Source organism: Monodelphis domestica, chromosome 5, assembly GCF_027887165.1.
Source record: "Monodelphis domestica isolate mMonDom1 chromosome 5, mMonDom1.pri, whole genome shotgun sequence".
Lineage (NCBI taxonomy): Eukaryota > Metazoa > Chordata > Mammalia > Didelphimorphia > Didelphidae > Monodelphis > Monodelphis domestica.
Genome location: NC_077231.1, coordinates 295,856,532 through 295,878,897, shown reverse-complemented (window position 1 = coordinate 295,878,897; position 22,366 = coordinate 295,856,532). Strand labels below are relative to the sequence as shown.

Genomic DNA, 22,366 nt, shown 5'->3' with positions numbered 1-22,366 from the left:
AAATCCAATTAATAATGTAACAATATTTTAAGAGGAATGTTTGAAATGCTTATGAGATCAAAGGCTGTTATACTTCAGGAGCATCTATTTACATATAAATGATTCCCTAATTACAAGTTACTTTATGCTTTATTGAATATCTATGACTTACAGGGCACTGTACAAAGTAGTAGAGGAATATTCAGGGCTCACAGTTACATAGTATTTTATAGATTATTTTCCTGTCCAAACCAACAAGCATTTATTAAATGTCTACTATGGGTCAGGTGGCAGTTAGGTGGCTCAGGGTACAGAGAGCCAAGCCTGGAGTAAGGAAGACTCCTTTTTTGTTAGTTCAAATTTGGCCTCCAACATTTATTAGCTGTGTGACCTTGGACAAGTCACTTAATCCTGTCTGCCTCACTTTCTTTATCTGTAAAATGAGCTGGGGAAGGAAATAGCAAATCACTCCAGTATCTTTGCCAGGAAAACCTGAAATGGGATTTCAAAGAGTTGGATATGACTGAGATGTCTAAACAAAAACAAGAATGGGTGAGTCAATGTGCTAGGTTCAGGAGAATACAAAATCACAAAAAACCCCACTCTTCTCCAGAACTAGATATTTTACTTATAGAACAATTTCCTTATAACAATCCTGTGATGGAGATAATTAAAATATTATTTTTGACCTTATGTTGCAGATGAAGAAACTGAGTTTCAAAGAGATTTGGTGACTTGTACTCAGAGACTGAACTTGAATCCAGATCTTTTGTTTTACCACTATGGAACAGTGGAAAGTATATACTGGTTTATGAATCAAGAGGCTTGGTGTCTAGGTCCAGTTATCATAATAAGTAGCTATGTGAAATTGGATAGGTCATTTAACTCTCTGGACATTAGTTTTCTCATTTGTAATTTGAAGGGGTTGGATTAAATAATTTTAAAAAATCACATTAAAAAAAAACAAACCCTTGCCTTCTGTCATAGAATCAGAACTGTGTATATTGCTCCATGGCGGAAGAACAGTATGGGCTAGGCAGTGGGGGTCAAGTGACTTACCCATGAACACACAGCTAAGAAGTATCTGAGGTCAAATTTGAACCCAGGACCTTCCATTTCTAGAAGTGGTTCTCAATCCACTGAATCACCTAGCTGTCTTCTTTTAATAACATTCTAATGGAATGTAAACTTTTTTTCATTTTTTGTGTTTCTATCACTGAGCTCAATAACTGGCACATAGATGTTTAATAAGTGCTTATTGAATTGAATTGAACCTATAAGTTTAGGGACCTGGAACAATTGCAATGTGCGTCTACCCTCAAAGGGCTTATGGTTTAATTGGAATGGTGGGATTTTCCTTATCATCATCATCATCATCATCAAATTGGAAAGAACAATGACTAGGTACTGTGAAATCATAATGACAAAGCTGAAAAAAGAAGGGAATGTACCCCTCCCCCCTTGGTGCAGGGGTAGGGTACTATGAGTGAAGAATAGAACATAGATAGCTAGATGAGTTATGTCAAAGCAAAATATATCAGTAAAACACAACAAAACAAAAAAAAAATAAAAATCTTAGTGACCAAATGAGTAATGAAGGTATAATGTCCTAGAAGAGTTCAGATTTGAGAATGTTCCCATTCCAATTAAATTAGAAGCCCTAGACATTTTGACATAATTATATATCTTGTCTATACATTAATATGTGTAGACATAAAACAAATGGCATCTCCTTAAAACATTCTAGAATTTGAACTTTTCCTAATTCATATTAGCTTTAGTCTGAATTAGTGAGATTTTCTTATCTTTTTCTGTTCTTCCATGGCAAATCTTGTGCTAGTTTGACACTCAGCTTCTCTACTTCCTCTCACCCTGATGGTTCCAGGCACATCTTGTAACTAAGCTGTCATTAAATACAGTTTTCATGCCAGTCCACCACTTTGCTGCAACGATATGTCTTCTTTTTAAAGCTCTTACTTTCTCTCTTAGATTCTAAGACAGAAAAGTGCCAAAGATTAAGCAATAAGGGTTAAATGACTTATCTAGAGTCACACAACCAAGATATATCTGAAGCTAGAATTGAACCCAAGTCTTCCAGACTCCCAACTCACTCATTGTGCTACTTAGCTGCCCCCATGTATCTTCTTAATTCCTATATTATATTGGCCTCAATTAAGACCTTCTGATTTGGAATACTGCCCAAGGAATCAGTTAATTTCGTGGTCAAAGAAGCTATAAAAACAAACTCAAACACAAATGGATGAATCTAAATGACTATTGTAGTCCTTTTCTACTACAAAGTGTAGGGTACTAATCTAAGTTGCTTTGGGAAGTGACCAGCCCAATTCCCGCCCAACTTTGGAGACCCAAGTCTCTTCCATGGTTTTCTAAACAGAATATTAAAATTTAAGCCAACTCTTTCTATTTTCCACATTTCAGGCTGTACTACTTTACTAGTATTATCAAAACTATCCATTGGAGGACACTAGAACACAACAAATCGATAATAATAACGTAACATTTCACAAGACACACAAAAAAAATCCTCTTGGCCCCCTAATATAATTCAACATTTTACTATCTATGAACAAATTTATCTACTCTCCAATTATGGTATAAATGGCTTCATGTCAATTACTTCTTAAAAAAAAATCCCACTGGTGTGACTGTGGTTTGAAAGTGAGCACCACAGCAATGGCTTTAAGCGCTGTCCATCAGCACTGGCAGGTAGCTGCAGCGGTGGATTAGTAGTCAGACCATTTATTTAGGAATTTATTTGGAATTGCAGGTTCATATATCCTGACCCTTTGTCAAGGCTTTATTACCAGACAAATTGAATACTTTGCAGTGTATTGACTTGGAGTTTGTCAGCTAATCCCCTTTGAAAACCCTGTGCTCTGTGGCAGCTAGTGAAAGAACCCCAACCTATCCCCTTTGGAAATAGTAGATATTTGGAAAGGAGCCAAGACCTCAGTTGATATTGTCAAAGAGAGATGGGCACATGGTCTTTTAGGTTGAGCATTGTCCAGCTAATTGAGGGGACAGATAATTTTCATTCAATTTTACTCTAAAATATATATTTTTAAAGTCATAATACTAATAAAATTTAGATGTTTAGTTCTTTGGTTATTTCAAACTGAGAATAAAATATAATCAAATTGGGACTTTTGAAGGTGATTCCCTGTTTTGGGGGTTCATTTGCTCCTCACCTCTGACTTGTGGAATCTCTAACTTCTTTCATGAGCTAGCATGACCTAATGAATTCTAAAGTTTCTCCTAGCTCTAAAATCTTATGAATTTTCATGCTTAAGACATGAGGTCTGTATCATGATCATTTACCTACATATTCTTACATAACATAAAAAACCCTTACCTTCCATCTTAGGATCAATACTTTATATTGGTTCCAAGGCAGAAGAGTGATAGGGGCTAAGTAATGGTGGTTGTGACTTGCCTGGTCACATAGCTAGTAGCTAGAAAGTCCCTAAAGCCAAATTTGAATCCAGGACCTCTTTTCTCTAGACCTGGCTCTCAATCCATTGAGCCATCTTACTGTCTCCAAAACACTAAAAAAAAAACCCAACAACTATTGAATGTAGAGACTGTTCTAGGGTTTTTAAAAAAATGCTTTGTACCTAGCATAGTGCCTGGCACATAGGTGTTTAACAAATGCTGTCTGGTTGCTTGCCTGACTAATTGCATTTTCTCATAAAATGTTCTTATAATCAGAGAAAGAGAGGGATATATACAAGATTCTGAGCATTTGCCCTGACTGTGGCCATTGGCTTTCTAGCCTCCATTTAGTAAAGAGCAATAAATCACCAAAAATTACTCAGAAAATAGTGGCAAAGTCAGTTAATTTCCAACACTTCTCTATTCCCAGTCAAGCACTCTTATCTAGATGATTCTAAATGTAATTATAAAACCAAAGGATGATTTAAAAACCCTGGCAGATAAAGAAGTTTGTTTTTTAAAAAGAGAAAAATTGTCAGGAAATTATACAGTGAACTCAGAAATCAAGAGAGGAAATTATGCAGAGGAATTACCTTCCATGTTTTTTCCCCTCATCTAAAAGGGAGAAAAGGAAAGCACCAAAAATATGCAATTGAAATAATTTTAAAATTTGATCTTATTAATTAGTCATTCAACACAAAAGTTAAATGTAAACTTCAGGTAGGGTGACTTTGGGGGCATACTATCAATTTCTTTGGCCTTGAGTTTGTAATTTGCCCATGAATTGAAGGCTCATGTGCTCTTGGCATATTATAGATTTCTGGATTCTGGTGTGAGGTCACTTAACTTTAGAAAAAATTCTCTGCACAATCTTGCCAGATTAATCTTGATAAAATGCTTTTATTATATCATTTCTCTATTAAACCTCCCATTGCATTCTTCCTCTTCTTTACAGGACAAAGTCCAAATTCTTAAGTGTGTAATTAGAGGTCCTCTATGATATAAACAGTTCTTACCTTTCTTGGAGCATCTTCCTTTTTTCTTTTCTACTGTATTAACTTTTTGGAGAGTCACTGCCTCACTCTTAAAAGAGAACTCAGAAGCCATCTAATTTAACCTTTTTATGAACAAGAATCCCATATACAATATCAGTGACAAGTGGTTATCCAGCCCTCATTTGATGACCCCTAGCTGGGGAGTAATACATTGTCTCCCAAGTTAGCCCATTGTGCTTTTGGACAGTTTTTTTTTTGAAATTGTTCTTTATAAATTTACTAGGTACCTTCTATGTGCTAAACTGTTCTAGGTAACAGGGATACAAAGAGCAAAATAGTCCCTGCCTTTAAAGAGTTTCCATTATGATGGGGAAGGTGTGTATATATATATATATATATATATATAGCCAGAGGGTGATCTACTAATGCTAGAAGTGTTGTACCCAGCCATGGCATCTGATGTGGCACTTACAGCTCCTCTCTATTTTTCTCCCTGGACTGACTCATTCATTTTCAATCTGTACTCATATTAGTAGGTCAAAGGCATTTTTTTCAGATGGACATGGTCTTAAGCATCCTACACTTATATAACTCAATTCTTAGGATCTAGGAAGTAAAATGGCATAAAGGGTATAATACTGGTATAAAAGGTATAATTTGCCATTTGCTCTTGAGCCCCCACCAGTGTTTTCTATATACACAAAGCAACCACAATGATATCATCATTAATGAATAAATTATAAAATATTTACTTAATGAGAAAGTAAAAACAAGAATTATTAAAGATGCAACATTTATTCAATAGAACGCAAAAGAAAGAATGACTGAAATATCACAATCCATCCATATACCTAGATTACAGTTTCTCACTAATGCAAACAGAGACTCTGAGGAAGAGTGGAAAACCAGAAGAAAGATTCATGATTAAGAAAACCCCTAATCCTTGGGCAACCTGCATCCCGGTAGACTTTGATATCCTTGGTTTTTTTAGGGAAGAGTTTGCTCTATTTATGGTACTTCAGCTCTTTGGCTGGCCAAGCAGCAGCATTTGGGTGAAATGGAATTCCTAAGCCTGGGATCTATAAGTTTGCCCATTTAACTGTGTGTTAATGCCATATGAAATTGTTTCTTTTACAAGCAGCTATGTGATGCTGGGCAAGTTGCCTAACTTCCCTTCTTCTCAGTTTCCTCATTTGTAAAATGGAGATACAAATAACACACACTAACAAGGTTGTTGTGAGGATGAAAATGAGACAGCATACATAAAGTGCCTTTCGAACCTTAAAAATTCTACATAAATGTTAGCTTTGTACTTCATATTATGCTTGCAAACTACCCCAGGTCTGGTCTTTGAGGAGTTTTCTCCATCTTACACCAGAAAGGGTAAAGCACTGAAGCACACAAAGGGTTTCGCCTCTCACTGGGGGTAAATGGTGCTAGAGAGAAGTATAGAAAAAGGATTTTCTTTTCTAATCATGTCATCCTTCCTTGAGGACATCTCGAAGCAGCTGCCATCATCTTCTGTGTCTATTCTGTTTAATTCAAGCAGCTGGGGGCACTATACACCATCAGCTCATCTCAACTGGCTGCTATGTCTTCATATTCCATTCAGGGCTTACCTGTGAGCCATTTACAACTCTTAATTCAGGTTGATTAAAAAACAAAAACAATTAATCCAACCAACTGACTAAATCCAGAGTTCTGTACATAAACAAACGACACACACACCTTTCTATAATCCACAGGCAGTTCTGTGATATATATATCTCAGCTCTAGTCATCAAAAGCTTGAAAATAGTCCTATGTAAATGAGCTAATGGACAACATACAACGAAAAAGGAAGCCACTTATGTTGAAATTAAATTATAAAAATACATTAAACTTTAGATCAAGAACCCTTCCATTAGATTACTATAAAATATTTTTTTCAAGATATTTTTTTAACCTTTCTAATACTAAAGGGCTGAATATAAATCAGCCTTTATAGACACGTTCCATTCATTTTTAATAAACATTTCAATAAACATTTATTAAGCACCTATTGTATACCAAGCACTGGGGGATACAAATAAGAAAAAGAAAGACAATTCCTGTCCTCAAGAAGCTAACAATTTAAAAGAGGAAGGCAGCATAAGGAAGATAACCACAAAAGGAAGTTAGAGAGGGCAGAGACTGGAGGGAGTTGGCATGGCTCCAGGGAGGTGGGTAATCATATTCCTTGGAGTTTAAAACAATGGAAGGAGAATGATTGCAGGGACAATCTGTTGGAGAATGGAAAAAGATGTTAAGGTATTTGAGAGATAGAGGAGAGAAGAGGGTTTTATTATTTGGAAATTTTCCTTACTGGAAGCTTAAATTTGCTTCTTTATCAGTTTTCCTTCATTCCTCTTGGTTTTGCTTTCTGAAAACAAGCATGATTAGGATAGACGTATCCATGATTTCATTGGTATGGAGAATTGCCATGTGAGGAAATTCCTTCCACCAGCGCAGGCTGGCACCTGTTTTGTCACTTTTCATCTTGGAGTGTTGCCCAGGGCCCTGGGAAGTTCAAAGACTTGCTCAGTGACACACAGTTAATAATGGCAGTACTGTCGATGATATCAGCTCTCATTTATATGGCAGTTACATGGCCAAGTGACTCTTCTTGTCTCTAGAAGCCTCTCCCACTGTATCACACCCTCCTTTCGAATATTAAACTCAGGACCTTCAGCTTATGAGACTGACATGCTGCCTACAGTGCTAAAGAATCACTTGGCTTAGGCTTGACCCCACCTGATGGGGGTTGTCTTTTACCTTAGGGTCCATTATTGAGTCTGAAATTGCTAGCCTGAGATTCCCTTCGGGGTGGATTCCCACAGGGACAGGGAACAAGTACATGCTAGTCCTAAAACTTGGGGTTCATCATATCTTACTACGTTATAAGTTTGGGGCTTCTAGATTCCATGTTGACAATGATCATGTGGTTAGTAAATGTTGGAGGTGGGATTCAAACTCAAGTCTCTCTGGACTTTCCCCACCTCCATTTTATTAAAAACCAGATTGCTATGAGCATCTTCTCCTAGATCTTTTTTTATCTAGTCAAGTTCATTGATCTCCTTTTCATCTTTTGCCCAATAGTAAATAAACTTGATAATTATGGCTTTGAAATAGAATTTGAGATTTGATAACCCCAAGCCTCTTTCTTTGTTACTTTTTCATTATCTCTTTGATATTTATTTGTTCCTCTAAATGAATTTTGTGAGGCTTTTGTCTCTTTTTATAAGGTATCCATTTGGTGATTTAATTGGCATAGTACTAGTTCTGTGATGTTAATTGGAATATTGCCTTTATTTTACTCATTTCCAAATCATACTACCAGCACTCTTGTTTCCTTTCTTAACCTCCTCTCATTAGAATCTGGATTCTGTTCCCTTGGATCCTAGAATATGATAGACAACTATTTGCTTTATCTTGATGATGATGATGATGATAATAATAATACTAATAGCATTTATATAGTGCTTTAAGATTTACAAAATGCTGTTCCAATATTAACTCATTTTGTCCTAATAATTATGCTGGGAGGTAGGTGTTATTACTATTATTCCTATTTTATAGATGAACAAAATGAGGCAGAGAGGGGGTAAATGATTTGCTCAAGATCATAGCTAACAAATGTCTGAGGTTGGATTTGAACTCAGTTCTTCCTGATTCCAGGTCCAGTACTCAATCTACTCCTAATTGTACTGGCATAGAACTACCACTTTTCATCCCCAGAAACAATTTTACTCTGCTACTCTCTAGTCATTTTCAAATCAAGCTGACATATATGTATCCTCTCTTCTCCCCCTTCCAACTTTCTCTTCATGGATTCCCTTTCCCTATTGGAATGCCAGCTTCTTGAGGGACTGTCATGGTTGCCTGTGTTTGAATCCTCAGAGCTTATCACAATCCCTAGAATATACTTAAGATACTTTTAAATTCATTTTTTCATTCATTCATTCATTCATTCATTCATTCATTCATTCATTCAATTATACAGATGCTGCTGAGCCATAGGTATTAACCATCTCTCTGAATGCCTGGGTCTTTCTTTAAACCTGAGTGTTTCTTAATCCTCAGTACTCAAATAGACCTGTTATTCATCAGAGGCAGCTAAGTGGTACAGTGACTAGAGTGCTGGGTCTGAAGTCAGGAAAATCTGAATTCAAATCCAGACTCATCCATTTACTTGCTATTTGTCCCTGGGTAAATCATTTAACCTCTTAATCACTTAACTTGCCTCTGTTTCCTCATCTGTAAAATGAAGATAATAATTAGCATCTATAACAAATAAATAAAAATAAATTTAAAAAATGAGGATAAAATGAGATAATAATCATAAAACACTTCACACAGTGCCTGTCACATAGTGGGCATTATATAAATGTTATCTATGATTGTTATTTTTATTATTATCACATCAGTCTGGGTATTCTTCCAGTGATGTGGTTCTCCATCTATTCAGACCTCTCCATCTCATGTGAATCTTATCTGTTTTCCTAAAGTTTGTTGTAGGGAGTTCATCCAATTTGCTGGAGACCTTGCTTGCTTTCTTCTGACATCTGGATGTTCTGCCTGTTATCCCTCGCTCCTGCCCTATGATCATCCCATCTTCCCTTCCTTCTTTTCTTCTCCTCTTCCATTCCCTTTCTCCATTCTCTCTTCCCTCCTCCTATTCCCCATTTCCCCATTGCTATCTTCTTTCTAGGTATGATTGTGTATCTTCTTTTTAGCATTATTTTTGAAGATTCTAGTTCTGTTACACAGGAGTTATCTTTGATAGATATACATGCTTGTGTTCTCAACTAGGAGTCCTTCCCTGGTGCTGCCCAGCAAATATTGCTCTGTCTTTTTCCCAATTCAAATATTTTAGTTTTTCCAATTACATGTACAAACAATTTTTAACATATGAGTTCCAAATTCTTTCCCTTCTTCCCTTTCCTCCCTCCTTGAAGAATTTTATATAAATTATACATGTCTAATCATTCAAAACATATTTCCATATTAGTCCTGTTGTAAAAACCCCAACAAAGACTGACCCTCCCCCCCAATAAAAACAAAGTTAAAAAATTGTGATTCAATCTGCATTTTGTTTCCCCTATCTTTGATCTCAAGTAATGGTATTGGTAGGTCAAAGGAATTTATCCAGTCTTAAGAGGGGCTACATTATCTAGGGGATTAGAGAACTGCTTATTCATCAGCTTAATCTTCTTTGATTTAGGACTCTTCTATCCATAGGCAGAGGGAAAGGCTCCAGTAGGGCCCAGAGAGATGTGGCATCCCATAAATTCCTTGCTATCTAGTAGAGTATAGTGGACAGAGCCTGTTCTCTTCAAGTCTAAGTCACTGGACACAGAGCATATGGAAGCAAAATCTCCCAAATAAATACAGTTCTGCTCAAGTCTCAGAGTGATACTACAAGGTCTGATTCCCAAAGAAATTAAAAAAGGAAGGGACAACTTATATGTACCAAAATATTGATAGCACATTTGTGATAGCAAAGAATTGGAAGTTGAGGGAATACACCCACCCATTGGGGGATGATTGAACACGCTTTTATATATAATTGTAATGGAATACAATTGAGCTATAAGAAATAATGAGCAATTTGGTCTCTGAAAAAAACTGAGAAGACTTAAATGAACTGATGCAAAATGAAGTGAAGAAAAGCAGGAGAACTTTGTACAACAATCAACTGGGAAGGACTTAACTTACCAGCAGTGGGAGGATCCAAGACAACTCCAAGAAACTCATTATGAAAAAGACTATCCACCTCTACAGAAGGAACTGATGGAATCTGAATGCAGATGGAAGCATGTCACTCTTTATTTCTTTCATGAGTTTTTTTCTTGTATAAGCTATATATGCCTTCTTTCACACAATGAAGAAAATGGAAACATGTATTGCATGATAGCACATATATAACTTATATCATGTTACCTACCACCTGTGGAGGGGGAGAGGGAAGAGGAGGGAAAGAGAAAGAGAAAATAGATTGCAAAATGGCTGAAAATGATTATTCAAAATTATATCTCATGTAATTTGAAAAAAAAATGTAAAAAAAAGACTGAATGGATTCTTCTAAACTCCACTTTCTTCTTCATGGTGGGTCTGCTTAGCTGAAGGTTGCTACTAGAGATCTATGTTTGTACAATTTTCCCCCTCTGAAAGAAATCTTGACTATTGTCCCTGACTTCAGCCTTATTCCCGTTTTGCTCCTTCTGATCCTGTTCTGGTCTCTTGAGTACTTCCTTGTGTATTGTATCATTCCCCCATCATCCACGCCTGCCCAGCCTGGTTTCACCCTGATGATTTACAAGTCCCAAAAGGCCACTGATAGAGAGGGAAATGTGGCATAGCATAATGGCTGCTGATCTAGATGTCAAGAAAATCTGGGTTCAAATAATGGCTCTTACTAATGCTGCAATTATGAGCAAATCAGAATCTCTCTAAGCCACTAAAATGGGCATAATAAAAACCTTCAACACCTAACATACAGGGTTATCTGAGGCTCAGAAAAGATAATGCCTGTAAAGTACTTTCCAAACTTTGCAATGTTATATAGGATGTTTGGCTTTAAAAGCTCTCTGTCTCTCTGTTTCTGTCTCTGTCTGTCTGTCTGTCTGTCTGTCTCTCTCTCTCCCCCCTTCTCTTTCTCTCTTTATACACACACATACACATATATATTTCTTATATAATAATGAAGCATTTTTTAAAAAAGCAAAAGCATGTAGGTCAGCTAATAGGATTCAACCAGCGGTCTCTCAAGTTCATTTCTACTGTTTTTTCCCTCCAGGCACCTGATGCCCCCTCACCTTTCCATAGCTTCGTTTGCTTGCTCCTGACTCATCTCACCAAGGGCTTGCTCAGTTTCCTGCTCTATCTGTATAAACTCAGCACTGTAACAAATCTCTCTCCTGAACCCTAACCTGTAATATTCACTGACCAGATATTGCTCGTTGCATCCCAGTTTGGAGACGTTCTTGGTCTTCCCTCAAGCCTCTGGGTAACTCTGCCCCCCATGACCTGCTTGGGTGACCATTCAGGGACTCACTATTGACCTACTCTCTTGAAAATAAAGCAAAGCGACGTAAAAATACAACTATTAAGACCATCCCCAATGACATGAGCCATTATCCAATTTAAAATGTGAATGTCGTTGTGGTCCAGTGTCATCTTGACTGACATATCTTGGAACCTTGTCTCCCAGATGGGGCTGGACTGTCTCACTGGTGGAATGAACTGCCCACCCCACCATAGAAACATGATGAATAGAGAACGTTTGTAAATCTTTGGGAACCATTTACCCTAAGCAGGCCAATTTATGCTTATGATGGCCATGAGGTGTTTCCTCATAGACTTATTGGCATAAGTGAGTTCTGGATATGCCTTTAAAAGCAGCCCATCAACACAACACTTCTGCAATTTTTCTTGAGCAGGACTGGGAACCCAGGAGTGCCCAAGAGAAATATTCTATAATTCAAGCAGAATATACTTATTTACAATTAAATATCATCAAAAGAATATTATTATTTATTAGTAGATATAAATTATTATCAATAACATATCAATATATTTTATATTATCCATTTATAATTTATATTATCATATACAAATATAAGTTAATGCAAATAGTCAGCTATAAATAGAAATAATTATTATGAATACCAGACAATTTATGGTGCCTTTAGCTTTTCATAGCATAGTCTTGCGGGGTGGCTCTCTCTCATTATCATGGTTTCCATTTCTCAGATGAAAAAACTGAGGCTCAAATAAGTTAAGGGTCATAAGGGCAAGATTTGAATGGAAGTCTTACTGAGTCCACATAGAATACTCTCAGGTGGAATAACTCAGTTTCTAGGGGTAGATTATTTAAACCAATCAATAGACAAGCCATTTATTAAGTATATATTATGTATTGAGCATCACGGAGAAAAGAGAAGCAATGCTGACCCCCAAAGAGATTATATTCTATCCAAGAAGACAAAACATACAAATACGGATTTGAATGGAATGAATAAAAGGTAGTTTTGATAAGCAGGTAGAGAATCAGGAAAATCTTCATGTAGAAGGCTGTTTCTAAGCTGTTTTGCAGGACTTCAGAGCCAGTAGACTAGCTTAGAGTTGATGGGAACTGTCAAGTCTTGAGACAGGAGAGGGACATACTGAAAGTGAATTTTAGGAATTTTCACCTGGCATACCACTGAATCCCTGCTTTAAATGTCTTTTTAAGGCATGCAGGTGATTAAAGGTCTCAAAGATTATGTTAAGCAGAGTGAAATTTCTGGCAGTTTCTCCTAAGCTGTCAAAGTTTCAAGAAGTGACTCCAGTAACAGAATTTATAGCTGTTATTTGTAAAGTAGCATAACTATGGCCAGAGAAGCTCATCACTGGACTGGTCATAGGGAGATGTCTTTTTTTGAAAACAAACTCTTGTAGACCATCTACTAAGGTATAAAGGGGATGTTAATCTCCAAATGGAATACCCACTTTCCTGATGGAATCACGCATCCTTAATATAGTCAGATTGAAGTACACTTGATGTATTGAGTAAGGGAAGAGACTGTATTTATTGTTTTAAACCAATCAAAAGACAAGCCATTTATTAAGTACCTATTTTGTATCAAGCATCACAAAAAAGTGAAGCAATGTCTACTCTCAAAACAATTATATTCTATCAAAAAAAGAGATCCCGTACAAATATGGATTTCTATGGAATGAATAGAAGGTGGTTTTGATAAGGAGGGAGGAAATCTGTTTTGAGAAGGGATGATCAGAATATTTCTCAGGATCTATGTGGTATATTAGATATAATGTTGATTTAAAGCCTGGATAATTACTTACTCTCTTTTTGTCTCAACATTCTCATCTACAAAATGAGATGGGGTGGATGCGTTGACCTCAAAGTCTCTTCTAGTTCTGAAATCTATGATAATATTGTGAAATATAGGGGAAAAGCAGGGGAAAATAGGCTATGCAGAGAGTCTGAGTGAAAAGCAGTCCCCTAGATACAAGTCCTCAGAGAGAACATGTCCTCAGAGGGAGAAATATTGACTGATGGAAGAGATGGCTGTGATGAATTCTCCCTTAGTCAATTTGAATATGACTGCTTTCAAGACTTTGGATTTTATTACTAGGGAATTGCATGAAGGAACTGTTTGGGGAATATGACACTCTCATGTTTGTAACATGAGTATCATATCTAACAGAAATGTGGATTTTGTGTTTCTGGACCCAAGTTAAAGGTGGGTCATGAGGAAGTTTCAGAAGCAAGATCAAAAGCTGCATTCAGAGTTAGGGACTGAAAAAGCTGATGGCAGGTAACAGATCAAAGAAATTGGTGAAAGAAGCTGCTTCCAGAAACCAATAATTCAGAAGCAAGAATGAAGGACACAAAAAGCTATGGAGATCAGGAGCTTCCAGAATGGAGAGGCTGATAGGAGCTGAGATGATTGGAGATAAAAAGAACCTTATGTTATGGGTGAAGATTCCTTTGCTTTCTAGTGCCATCTATGGCTTCAGAGAACAGAAACCTCTTAAAGATTCATCTGTATCGACTATTTTTGTCCTCTATTTCTTAGCTAGGTGGCTAGGTGGCTGAGTGGTAGAGTGCCAGCAGTCAGGAAGACCCATCTTCCTGTGTTCAATGATACTTAGTAGCTGTGTGTGACCCTGGGCAAGTCACTTAACTCTGTTTGCCTCAGTTTCCTCATTTGTAAAATGGGCTGGAGAAGAAAACCACTCCAATACCTTTGTCAAGAAATCCACAAATGAGGTCATAAACAGTTAGGCAGGTCTGAAATAAATGAAGAATAATAATGGTGTTTATGTGACTGATTATATAAATGGGAAGCACACTGATGAGGGCTTAGGGTTATGATTGTGACTAGTAGACATGTGATTTCCTCTTCTATTACAGTAATTTTTGTGATCTTGAGGATGAGTTGCAGCTAGTTAGTAGCCATAACTCCCTCCTCCCCTATTGCCTAAGGGAAACCCCCTCCATCCACCCAAGTCCTTTCAGTATGTATGTTGTGATGAGGTCTCTGAGAAAGAAACAAGGGGGGGGGAGGGAGGTTGCAGATGCCTTATTGGATTTAACACCCTCCATCTATGTTACAATCTGATCCCAGGAAGATTTGGGTTTGAATCTAACCAGTTGCTGTCTGCTATCTCTCTGTGTGACTCTGGAAAAAGGTACTTAACTTTTCTGTGGTCTGGACTTCCCTCATTCATAAAAATAGAACTGATGGGAAGATCAAATGAGATGATATATGCAATGTATTTTCACTTTGCAAAATTAAAAACACCATGTCAATGGGAGCTCTTATTATTAAGTAGGTATGAGAAATAAGTGCTTTGATTAGAGTAGGAAGGTAGTAATAGGGTTAGCTCAAAAGTTTATCTCATTTATATACTTGACAAATGAAATAGCACATTTATTATATAAATAACACTGTGCTAGGGGAAGGAAAAAATGAGCAGGATGGTGCCCCATAGATCTCCTCTCCTTATCAGAAAGTATCTAGAGTCCTTCTAGTCCAATGGGGCATCCATCCACCTGGGGATTTCCTTTAGGCAGAGTGGTAGCCTGATGGAGACATTTGGGAGCATTGCTTTCATGGATGGTGGTAAGTGTGTGTGTGTGTGTTTATTCCCAGAGCATTTCTATGGCCCTATTAGGATAACCTTGCAAAGGATGTTGGCAGTGAGCAGAAAGAAATGAGCAACTAGAGAGTGGAGAGAACTCAGGGATGGAGAATGGTGTTAGGTTGAATTGAAAATGTGTCAGTTTCATTATTATCCTCCATTAACAAAGTTTTCTTAATTAGTCTGCCAATGCCATCAATATTATAGTTCAGTTTAACTTCCAGAAGGGGAGATGGAGAAACACTTTTCCTTCGCAAACTTGTTTATTTGCTTGTCCATCCAAGTTATGGATTCTTGGATCTCCCTCGAGGAGGGAGTCCATTCTGTCACTTTATTATTGTCAAAGTGGATTTATGTATTGGCAGCAGTGACTTGGTTAGGTGTCCCGCAGGGTTCAGTTGTGGTCTGAGCATCCAGAATCAGATCGGGATCACTGAGAATGTGCAGTTGGTGATGTGACTGCCCATTTTCCAATAGGTATCAGCCCTACCCTATTTGTTAGGCACCTGCTATGTGCTAAGCACTTAGGATATGGACAGAATGGAAAGAGCCTCTGCCTTCAAGCCATTTCATTCTAATGAAAGTAAATTATTGATACATTATCCAAAGCATGTCAGTGTGTCAAATTCTTCTCTTGATGAATAAAAAATGGGTCACATTTAGAATACAGCATCATGAAAAGAACACTGGGCTTGAACTTGAGTTCAAATTTTACTTTTGTATGGGAGGTCCTGGGTTCAAATCTGTCCTCAGACCCTTCCTATTATGTGACACTGGGCAAGTCACTTAATCCCCATTGCCTAGCCCTTACCACTCTTCTGCCTTGGGTTTAAAAAATTACTTTTGAGACTTGCCAGTTGGGTGACCCTGGGCTACTCATAATCTCTGTGGATTTAAGGCAATGCTCTAGAACTTCTGGGTCAAAGACAGGATTTCAATGAACACAGCAAGAAGAAGCCCCTCATGCTGAGAAAAATTACAGGTCTGTTACACATCGTCCTGGGGGTATCTAGGTGACTCAATGGATTGAGAGCCAGACCTAGAGACAGGAGATACTTCAGTTACTTAGGTGTATGTGACCTGGGCAAGTCACTTAACCCCCACCACCTAGCCCTTAGCACTCTTCTGCCTTGGAATCAATTCATAGTATTGAGTCTAAGATGTAAGGTAAGTAAGGGTTTCAAAAAAAGGGAAGTGGTAGTATATGGCTATGATCCTTGGATTCCTAAATACAGACATACACAAATACAGTGTTTCCACTAAAAATAGGTACCACTAGTATAGTATTGAAGATTGGCAAAGTGCATTATACATCTTTCCCTTTCTTCTTACAACAACTGTGAGAGATAGATATTGTTATTCCCATTTTTACAGATGGATAAACTGAGGAAGACAGAGGTTAAGTGTTGTCCATGTCAGAAAGCTAGTAATTGCCTGATGTTGAATTTACATTCACATCTTTCTGACTCCAAGTTCAGTACTCTCTCCATTTCACCACCTAGCTGACTCATTGATTATGAGAAGGAAACAAAAGGGATATTTACCTTGTTGGCCAACAAATAATTTCTTGGGTCGATTGCTGGAAATAAATCATCAGATCCTTTGTAAATTCTTACAGACTCCTTATTTTCCTTCCAGGCTCACATTAGTTGTTACTTCCTTCTGTAGCTTTCTCAGATCTCCCACAACTAATCTTATCCAAGTTGAAAGAGCTCTTCCTTTTTTTTTCTGCAAATTTACTCACACGGAGTCTTAGTGAGGTCATTTCCAGAAATAGGCAACGGAGAGATCCCTTTTCTCCTTATTTTTAGAGCATGCAAAAGAATCCTCATCATCTGTCTGCTTACTGTGTAGGGACAAAAAATATTTTAGCTGCCAAGGAGCTATAACTGTGCATGCACAAACAGATGAAATCTTTCTCCCTTTTCCCTTCTGCTCAAGGAGGAAAGAACTGCTCTCAGGCTCTGGATGTGGGGAGTTTCAGCAGTTTTAGAAGCAGCATCCTCTAGCATCAACAGAAGCCTATAAGTGGTTACCCTCTTTCCCTATTCATCTATTATGCAGCCATGAACACATGGCACCTTCATTTCTGTTTCTGTCATATTTATTCTTTCCTAATCTTAGATGAATGGATAAACAATGCCTCTAGAACCCTAGGCAGAGATGCAGCCAGCTGGGATTTGGGGATCCAACCGATGAGACAGAGTCAAGAATGAAAGAGTGAGCCCAGAGTCCATGCACTATATTTATATCCTCAGTATGAAAACATGGTTTTATACATAGAAGTCACGAAATACACATTAGTAAAGGAATGAATTTGACCCTTATTTTTTTGCCTGAATAACTAATCTTTAGCAATTGCTTCTCTCATTTTTCTACTTATTTTTCTTTAACACAATTTTGGGTGGCAATGTGGTAGAGAGAATAGATAGAGAATTGGTGTTACAGTCATAGAATTTGAATTCAAATCTCAACTGTTATTTATGACCTGTGTGACCTTCAGCAAGCCACTTAATTTCTTTGTGCCTCAGTTTCCTCAACCTTAAAATGAAGAGTTTTAATAGATGTCTTCTAGGGTCCCTTTATAAGTCTATATTCTCCTATGAACATCTTCAGGCTTCTGTTCATCTCTTTCCCCTGTAAAATGAGGGGGTTGGATTAGCTGACCTCAGAAGACCCTTCCATCACTAGCTCTACAATCCAAAGATTTTCCTTCTTTTATCTTTCCCTGTTTTCTTGCCTGATAGCTATTCCTCTCCATTTGAGAACCTTAAATCTCGTTTCACTGCTGGATCATTCAGCTTTATTTCTCACCTCAGCCATCACCTTTCAATATGCTCTCCCCTCCCCATTCCCCCCTTCTTTCTTCCTCACTGTATTTGGTCACCTTATTTGCAGGAAAGCAATTTGAGGCTCTGTGAGCATCTTCCTTTAGATTATCTTTCTCCTGTGATACTCTGAAACCCTGAGGCAATGATGTCACCAAGTCACAGAGAAGGAAAAAAATATCTAGCACATTTGAGATTCTTTGTATCTCCTTGAAAAAAAAAAACCCTCTTCCTGTCCTAGGGACTTATTTGAATCATTATCACAGTCACTTTCTATGTGCATGCAAAAATTCACAAATATATTATGAACCTCTTTCCCCATCATATTTTTCAGTTACTTTCCCCCTTTCATCAAGAAACATGGGTGACATTCCGTTATCAATATTAATCTTGCCCCAGAACCCAGTTTAATTATCTGGGCACATATTTACCTTTGATCTGGGTGCGTCACTCCCAGGGATGCTCGCGGCAGTGCTGTGGGTTGATGGAAGACAAATTAACGCTATAAAATCTCACCTGCTGTTACAGCTGCCATAGTTAAGATTTAGGGTATGTGCCACATGTTTTATATAGAGCTTGATCACAACGTGTCCATTTCAGGCACCTCTGGGCACGTGGACAAAGTGATACTTACAAAAACAACAGATTGACAAGAGTCGAATTCTATGACTAACCCCCTTCACCCATCCTCAGGCAGAAGCTCAAGTCAGAACATGAAATTACTCTAATGTTTGCCCTAAAGGCCTGGATGGTTCGACTTTTTAATGAACTAACTGGGAAAGCACATGGTTGACGGGAGGACCTGCTAAGTCTTAAGTCCTTGTCACGTAAGTGTGAGAACTTATTTTTAATATACTGTATTATTTCTACATTGGGGAGAATTCTAGAGCCATCCTTTGGACCTGGCCCCATCCAGTCTGTAGATTTTTGCATTCTCTTTCTTTTTAGGAATGTGGTCCTTTCATAGATTCTGACTAATAGGATGGTTTTGCAAAGATTCTTTCCCTGTATATATGACAAACCCATCATCTGTCCATCTCTTGGTGTGGGGAAGGACTGAGGGTTTGATGGACCATCTCCTAATTAGCTGGTTACCAATTAAAGATGTCTTGGGATGTTCAAAGGAGAAGCTGAATAACGAACCCCCCCTCCCCAAAATGCACCTGGAGCAGGACTTTCAGAGGTCTTTGGAGAGCTGAGAGAATCCTTTGACCATAATTAAGACCAATACATAGTATTGATTCCAAGATGGAAAGTAAGGTTAAAAAAATTGAGAAAACTGTCTCTTGAGAATTTCAGTTTTTCCGTAAGTAAAAGACAGAGACTACTGGGATTATGGGAAGAATTTTATAAAGTCACATGATTTAGAACTAGAAGGGACCTTAAATTCATATGTCCAATGGCTAACAGACTTCTTTTGCACATCAACCTTATTCTTTGCCATGAGGAATCCTGGTGCAGTATGGGAAACTCAAGAGATTTATGTGTGCCTATGCACTGTAAATTCCATCGAATTCTCTACATGCCTGAATTATAATTCCTCTAGAGTCACAGACTTAATCCAGCTACTTTATTTCAGAGATGAAAAAACTGAGAGTGAGAGAAGAGTAGCAGCTTTCTCAGTGTTACATGGGTTTAAAGCATGGAGATGCTAGAATCAGTTTGAATCAGCTCACTAAAGCTGATTGGTAAAATCTCAATGTGAGCAGAAGAAATCAGTAAACACTACAAATCACCAATTATTTTTGTTGTTTTGTTATTGATTGTATGCCTAGACTCAATAAAGGAGGGAGAAAATATTAATAATGAAGATTAAACTGAACAGTGTGTTATGTATATTTCCTCCACCCTAGAGAGCCACTTGTTAAATATTTACCTGAATAATCTTGGTTTAAAGTGTCAGAACTAGAATTCTATCTAATATATTCAAGCTGTTAAATTTGTGGTTGGACTTAATATATTATTGGTGGTCACCAGGAATTTAATTTCTAAATCCCAAAATGAATTACTAAAATAAAATGTAATTTATGGCAGTTTATTTTTACAATAGAGGAAGATATTAAGGAAGATATTAAGAAGATATTAAGAGAGAGAGAGAGAGAGAAAGAGAGAGAGAGAGAGAGAGAGAGAGAGAGAGAAAGAGAGAGAGAGAGAAAGAGAGAGAGAGAGAGAGAGAGAGAGAGAGAGAGAGAGAGAGAGAGAGAGAGAGAGAGAGAGAGAGAGAGAGAGAGAGAGAGAGAGCAAGCTCCAACTTCCTCTGAGCCAGGTAGAAATTCTAAGACACCACCAGTCAGTGGAAAGGAGTCTCAAAACAATGGGCCTTTCTCAAAGGTTCACACCTCCAGAAAGGGCAAGGAAGGAAGTCAGCCTTTACACTCACCATGGTAACCATCTAAAAGGAAAGCAGTCTGATGTCTCCTGCACGAACTCCTCCAGGGGTCCAGTTCCACAGCCAAGTGTCTTCACTCCAAGTCTGAGTGTCTGTCTTCCAATCTCTCCTGAAGTGTCTGTCTTCCCTCCAACTCCTAGTGACTGTCTTCACTCCAAGTCCAAGCGACTAAATGATGTGTTTTCCAGTCTGTACTCAAGTGACTGTTGATCTCTGCGTGTCTCTGTTTCCACTATTTAAATACCTTTTTCTCTAGTGTCACCTCCCTTAAATTTTACATCTACCAATCACAGCAGATGCTCCTATCCAGGACTGACCACTCAATGTATGAAATGGGTGTTCACACCTTTTGTGGTTAGTTCACAACTTTTTGTGGTTGGTTCACAATATTTTGTGGTTGGTTCACAACTTTTTGTGGTTGGTTCATACCTTTTTGTGGTTAAAATGGGTAGATTTACTTTAAATACTGGGTTTACAATTTGGGAATTAAAATCTAAAAATAGATGGGGATTACAATTCAATCTTCACAATAAAGGAAGAGCTAAGTACCTTCATTGTTATAATTGGGGAGAGCCAAACCCACTCTCCACAAAGCCAAAGGTGAATGATTGCTAATTGACTATGTCATAGAAGTTATTGTCTTAGGGCTACTTGTTGGGTTGGAATGCCACTGAAGGGGTCACTTCTAACTCTGAAATTTGGCCATTTGGTGATCTTCGAATCCCAAACTTGATGCTTTTTTAATGTGATTTCTCCATAATCTTTGATGTTGGACAGAAGACAAATGTGACTCCCTAAATGTTATATTTTTATGTTACTATAAAATCATAATAATGGATTTTACCTAGTCTAGGTCTAGAAGGAAAAGGGACATACATTGGTACAAGGATGGTGTGTTTTCCCTACTTCTGTAACTTTGCTGAATTAGTTAATTCAAGTGATATACCACTCGTGTAAAATGGAAGGAGATTTAGCTCTCCCAGCAGCCATCTGATAATGGAGTCCACAGATGAAGCAAATGATTAGGTGTCGAGGGTCAAGTTTACCTAATAGTTGTTGCAGACTCACTGCCTGAGCAAACCCTCTCTGGATAGCTGCCCAACTGTTAGCTTCTGTCTTTGAAGATTAAAGGAGGGATATTTTAACTGAGATTGTGATTAGCTGTTCTCTATGTCCTCCAAGGACAAACAATAAAAAGTAAACTTATACACGCCATGTCAAGGAATGAGTGTAGTCACAAAGTAGAACTACATATAGGATTCTTTTTAAGCAGGAATATTCTAGTTAATGTTGAACAACTGGATTTCTGGAAAAAAATACATGATACACTTTTACGTTTAATCTGCATCATATCTGTTTTCCCTATCATTTTCTTAAGTGCAGGAAATCAACAAACAAAACAGCAAACGAAGCCCTGATTTGTAGCATTTGTCAATTTTTAGAGTGAAGTTCACACTGAAAATTGAACAATAACTAGTAGGAGCTCACTCTTCCTTTTGTGTTAAAATGGTCACGGAATCCTCCTATCTACAAATCTTAAAGCAACAAATTGCCCTCTGCCTGGGACATTGAGGAAGGTAGGTTATTCAATGCCTACCACAGGGTTTTGTCCAGAGTAGTTGCTTAATAAATCTTTCTTTGTCAAGCTGCATCTTTGAGGGAAAATGTGCCTAGTCTAGTACCTTGTGGTCTAAACAAATATTTTGTATTTTTCTAAGGTGAGAGGGCTCTTCAGTAAAATAAAGACTCCAAAATTGTCTCGTGGTCTTGTGTCATGGTGTTCTTAGCTCAGCCAGTGTTCTTCCAAGTTTATTTTCATTCCTACCACTTTTTGGCTTTTAAATGGTGCAAACATGGTGGAAAGCATTGGGCTGAAGATCAATGGAGGTAGGAACATAAATGATTTTATTAGATTATACTACAGACCTCCTGGACAGAAGGAGTAATTAGGGGAACACAACTCAAACTTGACTCAGTGGCCCTGGTATAATAACAGTGAGGAACTTCAGTTTTCCAGAATCTGTAGGTAGCCTCCCTCTGATGAAAGCGGA

The 22,366-nt window shown here is 37.8% G+C and overlaps 1 long non-coding RNA gene across 6 annotated transcripts in view; it reads left to right on the top strand.

The window, feature by feature from the left end:
- Positions 1 to 22,366, top strand: part of LOC103101232 (uncharacterized) — a 202,465-nt gene that overhangs the window by 62,990 nt on the left and 117,109 nt on the right. For 5 of the 6 annotated variants that reach the window (XR_008912485.1, XR_008912486.1, XR_008912489.1 and 2 more), the window contains exon 4: positions 18,527 to 18,753. The exons of the other annotated variant lie outside the window; for it this stretch is intronic. This is a non-coding gene — a long non-coding RNA (uncharacterized LOC103101232). The remainder of the gene's footprint in view (positions 1 to 18,526; positions 18,754 to 22,366) is intronic. 6 annotated transcript variants of the gene reach the window in all.